Source organism: Balaenoptera physalus (genome assembly GCF_965194825.1).
Source record: "Balaenoptera physalus genome assembly, chromosome: 15".
NCBI classification, from domain to species: Eukaryota; Metazoa; Chordata; class Mammalia; order Artiodactyla; family Balaenopteridae; genus Balaenoptera; species Balaenoptera physalus.
In genome coordinates, this window is record NC_138894.1 from 51,956,387 (window position 1) to 51,973,025 (window position 16,639).

Genomic DNA, 16,639 nt, shown 5'->3' on the forward strand with positions numbered 1-16,639 from the left:
TGGCAAAGAGAGGCTTAGCACAGTTTAACAATAATTTCATCTCATCTTACCTGCTTGGTAACCTTGAAAATCAGACAACTGTTATAATTCTATGTTCTATAATTGCCTTATGTTATGGTATTTACTTACTGTACTCAGCTTTCAAATTAACTTTTGACTTTAAGTTGAAAAAAAAAAATGCTGTTGCCAGGAGAAAGTGCACTTCTCAGAATTAATTAAACCTGCTTGCAGAAGCTCTGGATACCACCCTCATTAGGATTCCAAAGCATGGAGGGGGTCTCAGAGTCAAGTGCTGTTTCTGTATCTGCTGCCATAGATTATGTATTTTAAATGAAAATTTCTATTTTACACAAATCACTGTGACACTAAGAGAACCGCAAATTACTATGCCTGTGGTTTGTGTAGAATTTTTCCTACATCTGTAGTCCAATCAAAATAAAACTGTCAAATACCAACTAGAATTTCAAGGAATCTGTAGCAGTTAAGAGGGAGAAATGTAATCATTATTACTCCTAGATGAGAAATCACTTGAACGTTTTAAATTCGGTGTGTAAAGAAGTTGTGCCTTTCTAAAAATAGGTGTTGGGAATTAAACGAAAGACCTATATAAAAAACTAGCAGATGACTGTTTACACAATAAACAAAAGTAGAATTTTTTTCCTTTTCAATTTCAGCATCTGTTTACAGTTAACAGAAGTAGAATTTTTTTTTCCTTTTCAACTTTCAGCTTGATTTTGATAAGAATATATGCTCTGGAATCAGACACCTGGATTTGCACATTGGCTGCCCCTCACTACCTCTAGTTCCTTGGACATGTTACTTGATCTCTTTTGCCCTCAGGTTCCTCATCTTTAAAATGAAGATAATATATGAAAATAGATGATATAATGAATATAGAGCATTTAGCACAGAGTAAGCACTCAAGTTTCGTTACCATCATTATTTGTGTAACTGGCAACAGAAAGATACAACCAACATAGGCCTGTCTCTGTGGATACGGGTGTTCCTTTCAGAAACAAACTACTTTCTGCTTCTCCCTTGGCTCCATGTGTGCCCCGGCCCCCAATTCTGCAACCACCAAGCCCCACAGTCTGTTCTGGTGTCTCTCATCCCACTGTGCTCACTTCCTGGGTCTCCCACCAAACCTAGTACCATCTTTTGCACAGGACCCCGAGTGTTGGCTCCCTTTCCTTACCGTTGGCCCTCCCAGGCCCTTGTACCCTGGCGCCGGGGTGCAGCTGGCCTTCCCAGGAGCTCCCAGTGCCCCCATCCACAGGTCTTCAGTCCCTGTGATGCCTCCTAAGCTGGAGGTCGGCTCCACTTGCACTCTCCCTACGAGGCTGGATACTTCATCGAGTTTTGGTTTTTCCTTTTTCTTTGTAAGCAAAGAGGGTGGAGTTGGAGCTGCCTGGAGGGTGAGCCTTGTGGTTTTGGCTGCAGGGTTGCGGGGGGGGGGGGGGGGAGTGTGGAGTGTGGGTCCAAATGGAGGAGGAGGAAGAGGATGGGTTGGGAGCGCTGACCTTCGGGGCGTCTCAGAGGAATCAAGCCCAGGCGCTTCTGCCGCCACCGCCCTTCCAAGAAGCAGCCCCATCTCACGGGATCTCGCGAGTTCTGCGGAGGCAGAGGCTTCCTGGGATGAGAAACACCTGCGTGCTCCAGGTGCCAGTGAGGACGCTCCAGTCAGAAAGGAGTTCGGCTCACACTACCAATCAAGCAAATTTCAATCTGCCTCACCTGCCCTACCCCCACCCCCTATCCCCTACCCCCCACCGCCAGCCATAGTCACAGGGCACTCTCCCCAGGGGCCTGGCCAGGTGCTGGGGACCAGGCTCTGGCCCAAAGGCTGTGCAGGGGGGAGACTGCCCGAGTTCAGAACTTGGGAGTGAAATGCACGCAGGCGGGCCGAAAGTCTATCACCTTTCAGGAAGAGGAAGGACAAATCCAATATCTGCCATGGTCCAAGGCTGCAGCAACCCTTATGCACCATGTCACTGCACATCCTCGGGGGCCAGTTGTTCCTCCTGGCAGCAGCGAGGTGTCTAGAATTCACCCCAGGAGACCATGGCTGCCTTTTCCTCAAGCCTTTCCCCTGCAGCACCACCTCAGGCATTGCTCTCCCTTTCTGACCCAGTCCAACTGCTGCACCCTGCGATGCGGGAGCCGGCCTCTCCAGGCAAGCCCCTCCATCAGGAAATGTGCTCCTCTTTCGAACTCTGTCAGGGAGTCTATGGGTCTGGGCCGGGCCTGGTCTGGATGGGGGAGTGTGGGGTTTCCCGGGAAGGCAAACAAGGTGCAGGTGATTTCCTGGCTTCAGCTGTGATGGGAGTGAACGAGGGTCCTGATGGAGGGGAAGGGAGGAGAGGATGGGCTGGGATGAAAAACACCTGGGTGCCCCGAGTCTGAGTTGGCCATCTTAGTACTTGCTGGAAAATATATCCTCTGGGATCATTATGAGGAGTAATATAAAAAGAAAACACACATAAAAGGGTAGTTTTTTCACAATAGGTGACTGTTAGAGGCTTTAAAACATTTTAAGCTTGTAGAACACTTTAGCATTCAGAGTTGGTGAGAGAAGACCAATAAAGTATAAAAGTACCCTCTCAATATCAATTTTGCTGGGATACATCTGGTCCTTGATAGTTTCTAGATGTCCTAGAAAATTGCAAGTAGATTATGGAGTGTCATACTTGTTTCATTAAAATAGTGGATGGAAGCAGTCTATGAAAACCCTATGACAATTTGGTATATTTTAGTTCATTCATTCATTCATTCAACAAACCCTTATTTAAGGACCTATGAAATGTCAGGTGGTGCCATAGATAACAAAAACAGAAAATACACTGCCCCTCTTTCAAGAAGTCCACCTTAAAAGGAAGGACAGACACGTAAACCAATAACGGGCAGGCCAGGGCAGCCTTGAAAGCCCTTTTAATCGGGCCAGAAAGTTAGGGCACCACTGACAGTCATGAGCAGGATACAACATAAATAGTTTCACATGTCAGGAAGGTAAACCTAGTAGCAGTGAGGAACAGTGGGAAGAACAGATGGGTGAGGGCTGTTAGGAGAGGAAGCAGAGAGGCCAGAGACTCGGTGAGAGAGTGAGGTAAGACAGGGGCAGAGAGGATGGAGAGGAAGAGTCAAGAGATATGTAAGGGAAAGAGAGCAAGAGAGAGCCAGGGTGAGGGTGTTTGAGGCTAAGGAAAAGCTTGAACATGTCAAACCTGACAGTTTTTTGCTTAGGCAACTGGGTTGATAAATCACAGAGCTTGGCAGCATTAGAGTTTGAAGCCTGATCCTGGGAAAAAGATGGCCTTAACTCGACCTTAGTCTCCACCAAAGAGACTCCCCAGGTTACATCACACCTGAAGTCCCAAGAGCTATGAAGAAGAGGATTTGATTAGACTGTCTGTTCCATGAGGGCAAGGGCTGTTTCTATCACTCTACATGGTCCTGAAACATCGAGGCAGAGTAAGCATTAACAAGGTGCTTGAGAGAGGAATGCTGGACATCGAGAGATGAGAAGGGAGGATGCCCAGAGCATCACCATGCTGCTCCCCCATCCCATGCCTTGGGCCTCCTCCCTTGGGAACAAACAGATGTCAGAAACTGAGCTGCAAAAGATAAAGTCAGAACAGCTGAGCATTTTGAAAATGAAAAAAACAACATTTCTTGGTTGAAGGAAGCCATGTGGCTGACAGGCTCTTGGTGCTCTAGCCGGGTATCAGGCCTGTGCCTCTGAGGTGGGAGAGCCGAGTTCTGCACATTGGTCCACCACGGACCTCCCGGCTCCATGTAATAACAAACGGCGAAAGCTCTCCCAGAGATCTCCATCTCAACGCTAAGACCCACCTCCACTCAACGACCAGCAAGCTACAGTGCTGGACACCCCATGCCAAACAACTAGCAAGACAGGACCACAAACCTACCCATTAGCAGAGAGGCTGCCTGAAATCATGATAAGGTCACAGATACCCCAAAACACACCACTGGACTCGGTCCTGCCCACCAGAAAGACAAGATCCAGCCTCATCCACCAGAACACAGGAACCAGTCCCCTCCATCCGGAAGCCTACACAGCCCACTGAACCAACCTTGGCCACTGGGGGCAGACACCAAAAACAACTGGAACTACGAACTTGCAGCCTGCAAAAAGGAGACCCCAAACACAGTAAGTTAAGCAAAATGAGAAGACAGAGAAACACACAGCTGATGAAGGAGCAAGGTAAAAGCCCACCAGACCAAACAAATGAAGAGGAAATAGGCAGTCTACCTGAAAAAGAATTCAGAGTAATGATAGTAAAGATTATCCAAAATCTTGGAAATAGAATGGAGAAAATACAAGAAACGTTTAACAAGACTTAGAAGAACTAAAGAGCAAACAAACAATGATGAACAACACAATAAATGAAATTTAAAACTCTCTAGAAGGAATCAAGAGCAGAATAACTGATGCAGAAGAACGGATAACTGACCTGGAAAATAAAATAGTGCAAATAACCACTGCAGAGCAGAATAAAGAAAAAAGAATGAAAAGAATTGAGGACAGTCTCAGAGACCTCTGGGACAACATTTAACACACCAACATTTGAATTATAGGGGTCCCAGAAGAAGAAGAGAAAAAAAAGGGACTGAGAAAATATTTGAAGAGATTATAGTTGAAAATTTCCTTAATATGGGAAAGGAAATAGTCAATCAAGTCAAGGAAGCACAGAGAGTCCCATACAGGATAAATCCAAGGAGAAACATGCCAAGACACATATTAATCAAACTATCAAAAATTAAATACAAAGAAAAAATATTAAAAGCAGCAAGGGAAAAACAACAAATAAACTTATGGGGATTCCCCTGTATGTTAACAGCTGATCTTTCAGCAGAAACTCTGCAAGCCAGAAGAGAGTGGCAGGACATATTTAAAGTGATGAAAGGGAAAAACCTACAACCAAGATTACTCTACCCAGCAAGGAACTAATTCAGATTTGACGGAGAAATTCAAAGCTTTACAGACAGCAAAAGCTAAGAGAATTCAGCACAACCAAACCAGCTTTACAACAAATGCTAAAGGAACTTCTCTAGGCAGGAAACACAAGAGAAGGAAAAGACCTACAATAACAAACCCAAAACAATTAAGAAAATGGTAATAGGAACATACATATATATCAATAATTACCTTAAATGTAAAGGGATTAAATGCTCCAACCAGAAGACACAGACTGGCTGAATGGATACAAAAATGAGACTCATATATATGCTGTCTACAAGAGACCCACTTCAGACCTAGGGACACATAGAGACTGAAAGTGAGGGGATGGAAAAAGATATTCCATGCAAATGGGAATCAAAAGAAAGCTGGAGTAGCAGTTCTCATATCAGACAAAATAGATTTTAAAATAAAGAATGTTACAAGAGACAAGGAAGGACACTACATAATGATCAAGGGATCAATCCCAGAAGAAGATATAACAATTATAAATATATATGTACCCAACATAGGAGAACCTCAATACATAAGGCAACTGCTAACAGCTATAAAAGAGGAATTGACAGTAACACAATAATAGCAAGGGACTTTAACACCTCACTTACACCAATGGAGATCATCCAGAGAGAAAATTAATAAGGAAACACAAGCTTTATATGACACAATAGACCAGATAGATTTAATTGACATTTATAGGACATTCCATCCAAAACAACAGAATACACTTTCTTCTCAAGTGCTCATGCAACATTCTTCAGGACAGATCATATCTTGGGTCACAAATCAAGCCCTGGTAAATTTAAGAAAATTGAAATCATAACAAGTATCTTTTCTGACCACAACGCTATGAGACTAGATATCAATTACAGGAAAAAATCCGTAAAAAATACAAGCACATGGAGGCTAAACAATACACTACTAAATAACCAAGAGCTCACTGAAGAAATCAAAGAGGAAATCAAAAAATACCTAGAAACAAATGACAATGAAAACTCGACAACCCAAAACCTATGGGATGCAGCAAAAGCAGTTCTAACAGGGAAGTTTATAGCAATACATTCCTACCTCAAGAAACAAGAAACATCTCAAATAAACAACCTAACCTTAACACCTAAAGCAATTAGAGAAAGAAGAACAAAAAAACCCTAAAGTTAGCATAAGGAAAGAAATCATAAAGATCAGATGAGAAATAAATGAAAAAGAAATGAAGGAAACAAGAGCAAAGATCAATAAAACTAAAAGCTGGTTCTTTGAGAAGATAAACAAAATTGATAAACCATTAGCCAGACTCGTCCAGAAAAAAAGGGAGAAGACTCAAATCAATAGAATTAGAAATGAAAAAGGAGACCTAACAACTGACACTGCAGAAATACAAAGGATCATGAGAGATTACAAGCAACTATGTGCCAATAAAATGGACAACCTGGAAGAAATGGACAGATTCTTAGAAAAGCACAACCTTCTGAGACTGAACCAAGAAGAAATAGAAAATATAAACAGACCAATCACAAGCACTGAAATTGAGACTGTGATTAAAAATCTTCCAACAAACAAAAGCCCAGGACCAGATGGCTTCACAAGTGAATTTTATCAAACATTTAGACAAGAGCTAACACCTATCCTTCTCAAACTCTTCCAAAATATTGCAGAGGGAGGAACACTCCCAAAGTCATTCTACAAGGCCACCATCCCCCTGATACCAAAACCAGACAAAGATGTCACAAAGGAAGAAAACTACAGGCCAGTATCACTGATGAACATAGATGCAAAAATCCTCAACAAAATACTAGCAAACAGAATCCAACAGCACATTAAAAGGATCATACACCATGATCAAGTGGGGTTTATCCCAGGAATGCAAGGATTCTTCAATATACGCAAATCAATCAATGTGATACACCGTATTAACAAATTGAAGGAGGAAAACCATATGATCATCTCAATAGATGCAGAAAAGGCCTTCAACAAAATTCAACACCCATTTATGATGTAACCCTCCAGAAAGTAGGCATAGAGGGAACTTTCCTCAACATAATAAAGGCCATATATGACAAACCCACAGCCAACATCGTTGTCAATGGTGAAAAACTGAAACCATTTCCTCTAAGATCAGGAACAAGAAAAGGTTGTCCACTCGCACCACTATTATTCAATATAGTTTTGGAAGTTTTAGCCACAGCAATCAGAGAAGAAAAGGAAATAAAAGGAATCCAAATCAGAAAAGAAAAAGTAAAGCTGTCACTGTTTGCAGATGACATGATACTATACATAGGGAATCCTAAAGATGCTACCAGAAAACTACTAGAGCTAATCAATGAATTTGGTAAAGTAGCAGGATACAAAATTAATGCACAGAAATCTCTTGCATTCCTATACACTAATGATGAAATATCTGAAAAAGAAATTAAGGAAACCCTCCCATTTACCACTGCAACAAAAAGAATAAAATACCTAGGAATAAACCTACCTAAGGAGACAAAAGACCTGTATGCTGAAAACTATAAGACACTGATGAAAGAAATTAAAGATAATACAAACAGATGGAGAGATATACCATGTTCTTGGATTGGAAGAATCAACACTGTGAAAATGACTCTAGTACCCAAAGCAATCTACAGATTCAATGCAATCCCTATCAAACTACCAATGGCATTTTTCACAGAACTAGAACAAAAAATTTCACAATTTGTATGGAAACAAAAAAGACCCCGAATAGCCAAAGCAATCTTGAGAAAGAAAAATGGAGCTGGAGGAATCAGGCTCCTGGACTTCAGACTATACTACAAAGCTACAGTAATCAAGACAGTATGGTACTGGCACAAAAACAGATTATAGATCAATGGAACAGGACAGAAAACCCAGAGATAAACGCATGCACATATGGTCACCTTATTTTTGATAAAGGAGGCAAGAATATACAATGGAGAGAAGACAGCCTCTTCAATAAGTGGTGCTGGGACAACTGGACAGCTATATGTAAAAGAATGAAATTAGAACACTCCCTAACACCATACACAAAAATAAACTCAAAATGGATTAAAGACCTAAATGTAAGGCCAAACACTATTCAACTCTAAGAGGAAAACATAGGCAGAACACTCTATGACATAAATCACAGCAAGATCCTTTTTGATCCACCTCCTAGAGAAATGGAAATAAAAACAAAAATAAACAAATGGGACCTAGTAAAACTTAAAAGCCTTTGCAGAGCAAAGGAAACCATAAACAAGACGAAAAGATAACCCTCAGAATGGGAGAAAAGATTTGCAAATGAAGCAACGCACAAAGGATCAATCTTCAAAATTTACAAGCAGCTCATGCCGCTCAGTATCAAAAAAAACAAACAACCCAATCCAAAAATGAGCAGAAGAGCTAAATAGACATTTCTCCAAAGAAGATATACAGATTGCCAACAAACACACGAAAGGATTCTCAACATCACTAATCATTAGAGAAATGCAAATCAAAACTACAATGAGGTATCACCTCACACCAGTCAGAATGGCCATCATCAAAAAATGTACAAACAATAAATGCTGGAGAGGGTGTGGAGAAAAGGGAACCCTCCTGCACTGTTGGTGGGAATGTAAATTGATACAGCCACTATGGAGAACAGTATGGAGGTTCCTTAAAAAACTAAAAACAGAACTACCATACAACCCAGCAATCCCACTTCTGGGCATATACCCTGAAAAAACCATAATTCAAAAAGAGTCATGTACCACAATGTTCATTGCAGCTCTATTTACAATAGCTAGGATATGGAAGCAACCTAAGTGTCCATCAACAGATGAATGGATGAAGAAGATGTGGCACATATATACAATGGAATATTATTACTCAGCCATAAAAAGAAATGAAATTGAGTTATTTGTAGTGAGATTGATGGACCTAGAGTCTGTCATACAGAGTGAAGTAAGTCAGAAAGAGAAAAACAAATACCATATGCTAACACGTATATAAGGAATGTAAAAAAAAAAAAGTGGTTCTGAAGAACCTAGGGGCAAGACAGGAATAAAGACACAGACGTAGAGAGTGGACTTAAGGACACGGGGAGGGGGAAGGGTAAACTGGGAGTGAGACAAAGTGAGAGAGTGGCATGGACATATTACACTACCAAATGTAAAATAGCTAGCTAGTGGGAAGCAGCCACATAGCACAGTGAGATCAGCTTGGTGCTCTGTGTCCACCTAGAGGGGTGGGATAGGGAGGGTGGGAGGGAGACACAAGAGGGAGGAGATATGGGGATGTATGTATATGTATAGCTGATTCACTTTGTTATAAAGCAGAAACTAACACACCATTGTAAAGCAATTATACTCCAATAAAAGATGTTAAAAAAAAAAACAAAGAAGGTGCTTTCTGAAGAGGGAGTGAAGGAGGCCAACGGTCATGGCTGCTGTATTGCCTCTCCCTCCTGCTACAGGCACAGGTTCTACCCGGGACTGGAGAATAAAGAGGATTGAGTATATTTCCCCTAGAGGCTGAGAGACATTTTCAAGAGATACAAATGAAACTCTTTTGCTGTGATTACAGCTTCTAATTAAAATGCTTGAGAGACTTGGTAAATTTCTGGGGTTCTAAACAATGAAGAATAAAAACATTGCTATTCCAGGCAATTGTTCTAACTATAATTTCAAGATTCCTGACTTTTCTCATTCCTTGAATGAGGGGGGAAATGAAAAAAACACTTTCAACAAATCTTTAGAGAGGCCTTCAAAATATTTTATCAGTGTATGTTACTCAATTATCAGCGTGACCCCAAAACATCCCATTATGGATTTGAAATATTTTTACTCTGGTTTTTATCATCCTTTTCATTCATCTTAAAGCATATAAATTTATCACATTTATTAAAATGTCCATACTGGATTTTTTCCCCAGAAGTTTCTTTACCACTGTTCTTTAAACCATCTTTTCCCAGCCCATGATATCCCATTTATCTAAGTTCCTCCTTTACCATTTGAATATATTAACAAAATTATCCTTTTCTCCTTTTATAAGCCAAGTCTCTGACCTCGCTTCTCTGGCTTGCATGCAACAATGCAATGACTCATAATGTTCCTATTTATCCACGTCCATGGCAAGAATAGGGCAAACAGACAACCACCTCTACTCACTTTGCCATTTTCCCATCAGCTTCCCAGAAACTTCACTCCTTCCACCTGGGTAATAGAATGACAGCATCCGTGTATCTTTTAGAGCAGAGCCAAGCGGCATTTACTTTTGTTTTAAATATGTCATATCATTCAACAGCAGTTTTTAATCCTCGTAAGAAAGCAGGGGAAAACCCCAGCAACCTTAATCACTGGATTTGCACATAAGGTATCGGTAAGGGTGAAGTTACAGAAGCATTTATTTAATAAGCATATTTGAAGCTACCATCAAGTTATCTATTCCCTTCTCACTTGTCTGAATTTAGGAATTCAAGAATTTCATGAAAAGTCATTTTGAGCAGGATCTGCTTTCATCTAATCCCAAAACATATTTGGAATTTTAGTTCAGAAGCGTTTAAATGAGATAGATAGATAGATAGATAGATAGATAGATAGATAGATAGATAGATACAGATTCCAAATTGGCCCCCTACTGCATACTTCAAAACTGCTCTTTCCTTCTCCTACAGAGACACCCTAAGCCTAAGAAGCTACCTTAAGTATTGCCTTTAGATCAACCAACAGATTATAGGAGGGTGGGTCTCCTTATCCTATTAAGGGGCCATGATGAAAATTATCATGCCCCCTGAATTCCTTCTGATCAGATTTTATCAGAAATGGCCAACTGTTGTGTTCTTCCATGACGAAATTACAGAAGTGGAAAGTACCACCACTACACAAAATATCTGGTCCACTCTGGGCTTCCCATCATGTTCTTTACCATAACATAGTGTTGGGTTCTTTCTGTGACTGGAAGTATCGATACTGCTTACTTATATTTTATGTCTTCCAGTTGAGAGTCCATAAAGCCAAATCTCTGCTTTTCTAAGAAAACTTGCACATTACAAATTTTACAGATTATTATGGCTACAACAGCAATGTCACAGTGTTAAAACTTTCAAAATTGACTCCCTTTCACTGAGGGTCTCAATACCACGGAGGTCTCATTCCACACCTACATAAAAAGGTTTGGTGTCCTTTCCTTGGTAGTTAGTTTATTGCATTGATTGTATTGTACACATGGCAACAAAAAAGGGATCAAGCTTTTAAAGAACTGCTTTTCTCTGTGTATATATAAATCTAGTTCCATTGGGAAATCCCATCTTCTGTTGCCATAGCAATAGAAAGCACTGCAGAGAAGAACTTTCATCACCCTATCGGGGAGAAGGAATTAATTTGTTTCTCCAAGGGCAAAAGCATGTCTTTCTGATGTCAGATAAGATCAGGAAGATTTCCCAAAATGTTGTGTGGGGAGAAAATGAGAATTAATAGGGTCATGAAAAGAGGTAGCCTTATGAGGTTAAACAAAAAACTCTCATCAACACTAATCATTCTCAATTCCTGAAGGCAAAAAAATTATATTTGAGTATTTGTTCCAAGTGCAGCATTTAAAAAAATGTTCATGATTTGGACTTTGCTTTTTAAAGCCTTATTTCATTTTTGCCCAGGCTGCCTTAGGGATTCTCTCAGTAATAACTTTATACGGTAGTAGCTTTTTTTTTTTTTTCCAGTAGTCTCACCAGGAAAGCATGAAAGCCTTCTCTCTCCTTTCTCTGAAAATAACCCTGAGAGAATTTTCCAGTGTTGGAGGTATAAGTGCATCAAAGTGATGATTAGGCTGGACTGTCTGAGGGCAGAGGGGGAGGCTGCTGCTTTCTGGGCTGAAGAGGGAGTGGCCCAACCTCAGTGGATGCTCATCTGTGAGAAAGAAAAGGCAAAGGAAGACTTTTTTGAAAATAGTGGGCTGGTGGTAGTGGGACCTCAGATGGGGGTGGCTGTGCTTCAGTCCTTGTCCCCAGAGCTGCACTTGGCACTGGAGTACCACCACTGGGACTGTGATCTCACCTCACACCACGGAGACAGCCCCGCCCTCTAGGTGGGCCTGGGCAGGACATATGGAAGTGACAGCAATGTCAACAGACCACCAGGGTCCACTGCCATTGTCCTTGAACTGTGTAAGTCCATGGGTACCTGTATAATCTGTGGTTGAGCAGTGGTCCCTCAAATTGGACTTCTCAACAACCTTGATGAGTGGTACATCTAATGAGAATTAATGTGATTTAGAAAAATAAAGACATACAATATATCTTGCATGCTGAGTGTTGCCACATGGGTATTGGTATGGAACCATATTCTAGTAATACCTTAATACCACATAAAAGAATGGCTAAGGGCATAGTAGTTTGGCTGCCTGAGATCAAAGCATGCAGTAGCATGCTGGAGCCAGCAAGAACTGATTGTTAAATTTCAAACATTTTGAACATCAGTTGTTAAACACAGCCACTGTTTACAATTAAATTATATAAACTTGCAACTAAATAAATTATATTAAAAACAAAGGTAACCTATGTAAGGAGGTAAAAGACCTGTACTCAGAAAACTATAAGACACTGATGAAAGAAATCAAAGATGACACAAACAGATGGAGAGATATACCATGTTCTTGGATTGGAAGAATCAATATTGTGAAAATGACTATACTACCCAAAGCAATCTACATATTCAATGCAATCCCTATCAAATTACCAGTGGCATTTTTTACAGAACTAGAACAAAAAAATCTTAAAATCTGTATGGAAACACAAAAGACCCCGAATAGCCAAAGCAATCTTGAGAAAGAAAAATGGAGCTGGAGGAATCACACTCCCTGACTTCAGACTATACTACAAAGCTACAGTAATCAAGACAATATGGTACTGGCACAAAAACAGAAACATAGATCAATGGAACAGGATAGAAAGCCCAGAGAAAAACCCATGCATATATGGTCAACTAATCTATGACAAAGGAGGCAAGGATATACAATGGAGAAAAGACAGTCTCTTCAGTAAGTGGTGTTGGGAAAACTGGACAGCACATGTAAAAGAATGAAATTAGAACACTCCCTAACACCATACACACAAATAAACTCAAAATGGATTAGAGACCTAAATGTAAGACCGGACACTATAAAACTCTTAGAGGAAAACATAGGAAGAACACTTTCCAACATAAATCACAGCAACATCTTTTTTGACCCACCTCTTAGAGTAATGGAAATAAAAACAAAAATAAACAAATGGTCCCTAATGAAACATAAAAGCTTTTCACAGCAAAGGGAACTACAAACAAGATGAAAAGACAACCCTCAGAATGGGAGAAAATAGTTGCAAACAAATCAATGGACAAAGGATTAATCTCCAAAATATATAAACAGCTCATGCAGCCCAATATTAAAAAAAACAAACAACCCAATCCAAAAACGGGCAGAAAACCTAAATTGACATTTCTCCAAAGAAGACATACAGATGGCGAAGAAGAACATGAAAAGCTGCTCAACATCACTAATTATTAGAGAAATGCAAATCAAAACTACAATTAGGTATCATCTCACACCAGTTAGAATGGGCATCATCAGAAAATCTACAAACAACAAATGCTGGAGAGGTTGTGGACAAAAGGGAACCCTCTTGCCCTGTTGGTGGGAATGTAAATTGATACAGCCACTATGGAGAACAGTATGGAGGTTCCTTAAAAAACTAAAAATAGAATTGCCATATGACACAGCAATCCCACTACTGGGCATATATCCTGAGAAAACCGTAATTCAAAAAGACACATGCACCCCAATGTTCACTGCAGCACTATTTACAATAGCCAGGTCATGGAAGCAACCTAAATGCCCATCAACAGACAAATGGATAAAGAAGATGTGGTACATATATACAATGGAATATTACTCAGCCATAAAACGGAACGAAACTGGGACATCTGTAGGGACGTGGATGGATCTAGAGACTATCATACAGAGTGAAGTAAGCCAGAAAGAGAAAAACAAATATCGTATATTAACGCATATATGTGGAACCTAGAAAAATGGTACAGATGAACCAGTTTGCAGGGCAGAAATTGAGACACAGATGTACAGAACAAACGTATGGACACCAGGGGGGAAAGCGGCGGGGGGTGGGGGTTGTGGTGTGATGAACTGGGAGATTGGGATTGACATGTATACACTAATATGTATAAAATAGATAATAAGGAAAAAAAGATAAGGTGATAGAAGGTAAAGCCTGGAGCTTTTGTAGTAGGAGGAGGAGTTGTTGCCCTACCCTCTGTGCCTAAACAAAACACTAATGAAAGACAGCAAAAACAAACACAGTTTTGGCTTATGTTATAAAATAATGACTCAATCTTTAATGGTCTAGGAGCTGATCATATAGTTTTCGTATCCACACTCCCTTCCTTATGTTTGTCAACTGCATCATGTAATAGTTTCTATATAAGCGAAATTTCTAGGAAAGAAGAACTCCAATGACACACTGGTTGACAGGTCTTATAACAGCAAAACACTAAACTTACAATTTTAATTCTTTGGGGTTGAAATCATTCAATGCTAAAGATCAACATTCATTAAATAAAGACCCTAAATCAGTGCCTGACATATATTAAATGGCAATAAATATTAACTATTACAATTACTATGATAAGAAAAACAAAAAATAAAAACAAAGGTAATACACACTAAAACTCATCACTTCCTAATTATTTTACTAATTTTACTATTATATATAGTCTTAAGGATATTGATTGCCAGCCTATCTGTGTGGTAGAAATACTATATAGAATGATGTACCTCTGCACATCTCTTTCCAACTGTTTTCAATGATGTCACATTAGTGGTTTGAAATCAACTGCTGTGGGAGTTTTTACATCATGGAAATCAACAAATGCTGCAAATCAGCGCTTGATTTGTTGTTTTTTCAGTTGTCTAAACTTAAAATATAGAAGGATAAAATGTGAACAATTCAGAATAAACTTAAAAGTGTGTCATGTTTATAGCTGTTACATTACGAATAACACAAAAAATTGAGAAAATATTCTTCCAATATTCAAAAAGTATTATCCAGTTAGCAAGTAAGTCACTCACATCATTGGCTAATGATTAAAGTTCTGACATAAGTCTTTGTTGTGTCACTTTTCTCTTATCAATATAAACAAAAATATCAACTAACATTCATGTCAGAACTATACTCATTTGTCAATGATGTGAGGGACTTCATTTCTGAACTAGATAGTAATCAAGCATTTATTCCTCATCTGATACAAGAGTTCAGCAAAAAGCAAGGAAAGAATTTTATGACAATTAATTGGCTATATGAGATTTACAATAAAGTGTATTATATATTTCATTATTATTTGTAAATTGTGTGCAACACATCATATCAGCAAAATTTACAAAAAACTTATGAATGTATATGCATACATACATTTTCTCTTGGAGAGCTTGTTCTTAAACAGTTATCAGTACATCACTGAAGCATATCTCCTCTACTTACTGGCATGTAAGTTTCTCACAAATCACCTTCAGCAAATTACTCAATCTCTCTGTGCCTCAGTTTCTCATCCATAAAATACAAATAATAACAGTACCTACCTGAAAGAAGGTAGGTACTACTGTGAGGATTTAATAAATCCTAAAACAGTGATTAAAACAAGAGTGATTAAAACATAGTGAGCAGTATATAGGTGTCATTAGTATTAACTAACTGCCATGTGATAGAATCTGCTCAAAACAATCACATGTGAAATCCCTGAGGACTGGCATTCTAAGACAGGGAAACTCATGTACATAGAGAGCTACTGTGAACTAATCTCCGAAGTTTAAAAATAAGACTACCCTCTGAGAATTAAACTGGCAAAAACCACATGAAATGGACAAGATTGGTTATCTAAAGAAGTCATCTAAGGAGAAAATATCCTAGGCAAGAAGTTTGAAAATTGTATCCAGTCATGATTGACAGTGAGAGAATCTGGACTCGAACACTGAAATCAATAAATATGAGTAGAATGTTAATAGAAGGGGAAGTTCTGTGTAAAGCCTTTATAAAAGGAGTCACAGTTAAGAAAGTAGAGTGTTGGCATAAGGATAGACATATAGATCGATGGAACACTATTGAGTCCATCAATAGACTCACACTTATATGGTCAATTGATTTCCAATGAAAGTGTTAAGGTAACTCAAAGGGGAAGGATAGTTTTTTCAATGAATAATGGAACAACTGGACATCCATCCATATGGAAAAAAATAAACCTCAGCACTTACTTCTCATCATTCACAAAAATTACCTCAAATGACCAGAGATCTAAATGTAAGAACTAAAACCATACAACTGATAGAAAAACACATGAGAAAACCTTTGTGACCTTTGAAAGACAATGATTTTTTTAGAAAAGAAACAGAAAGCATTAGCCATAAAAGAAAACAATTGATAAATTGGGACTTCAAAATTAAAACTTCTGCTCTTTGAAAGACACCATTAGGAAAGTGAAAAGGGAAGTCATAGACTGGTAAAGAAAATTCTCAAAGGACTTGTACCCAGAACATACAAAGAATGCTTACAATTCAATAGTAAGAAGACAACCCAACTTAAAATATGGCCCAAAGACTTGAACATTGTCAAAGACAACTAAATTGAAAAGGCTGACAATACCAAGAGTTGCTGAGGATGTAGAGCAACTGGAA

The 16,639-nt window shown here is 39.3% G+C and overlaps 1 protein-coding gene across 12 annotated transcripts in view; it reads right to left on the reverse strand.

Annotated features, from left to right (window-relative positions):
* Positions 1–16,639, reverse strand: part of EML6 (EMAP like 6) — a 351,593-nt gene that overhangs the window by 180,538 nt on the left and 154,416 nt on the right. The gene's annotated exons all lie outside the window — the stretch shown is intronic.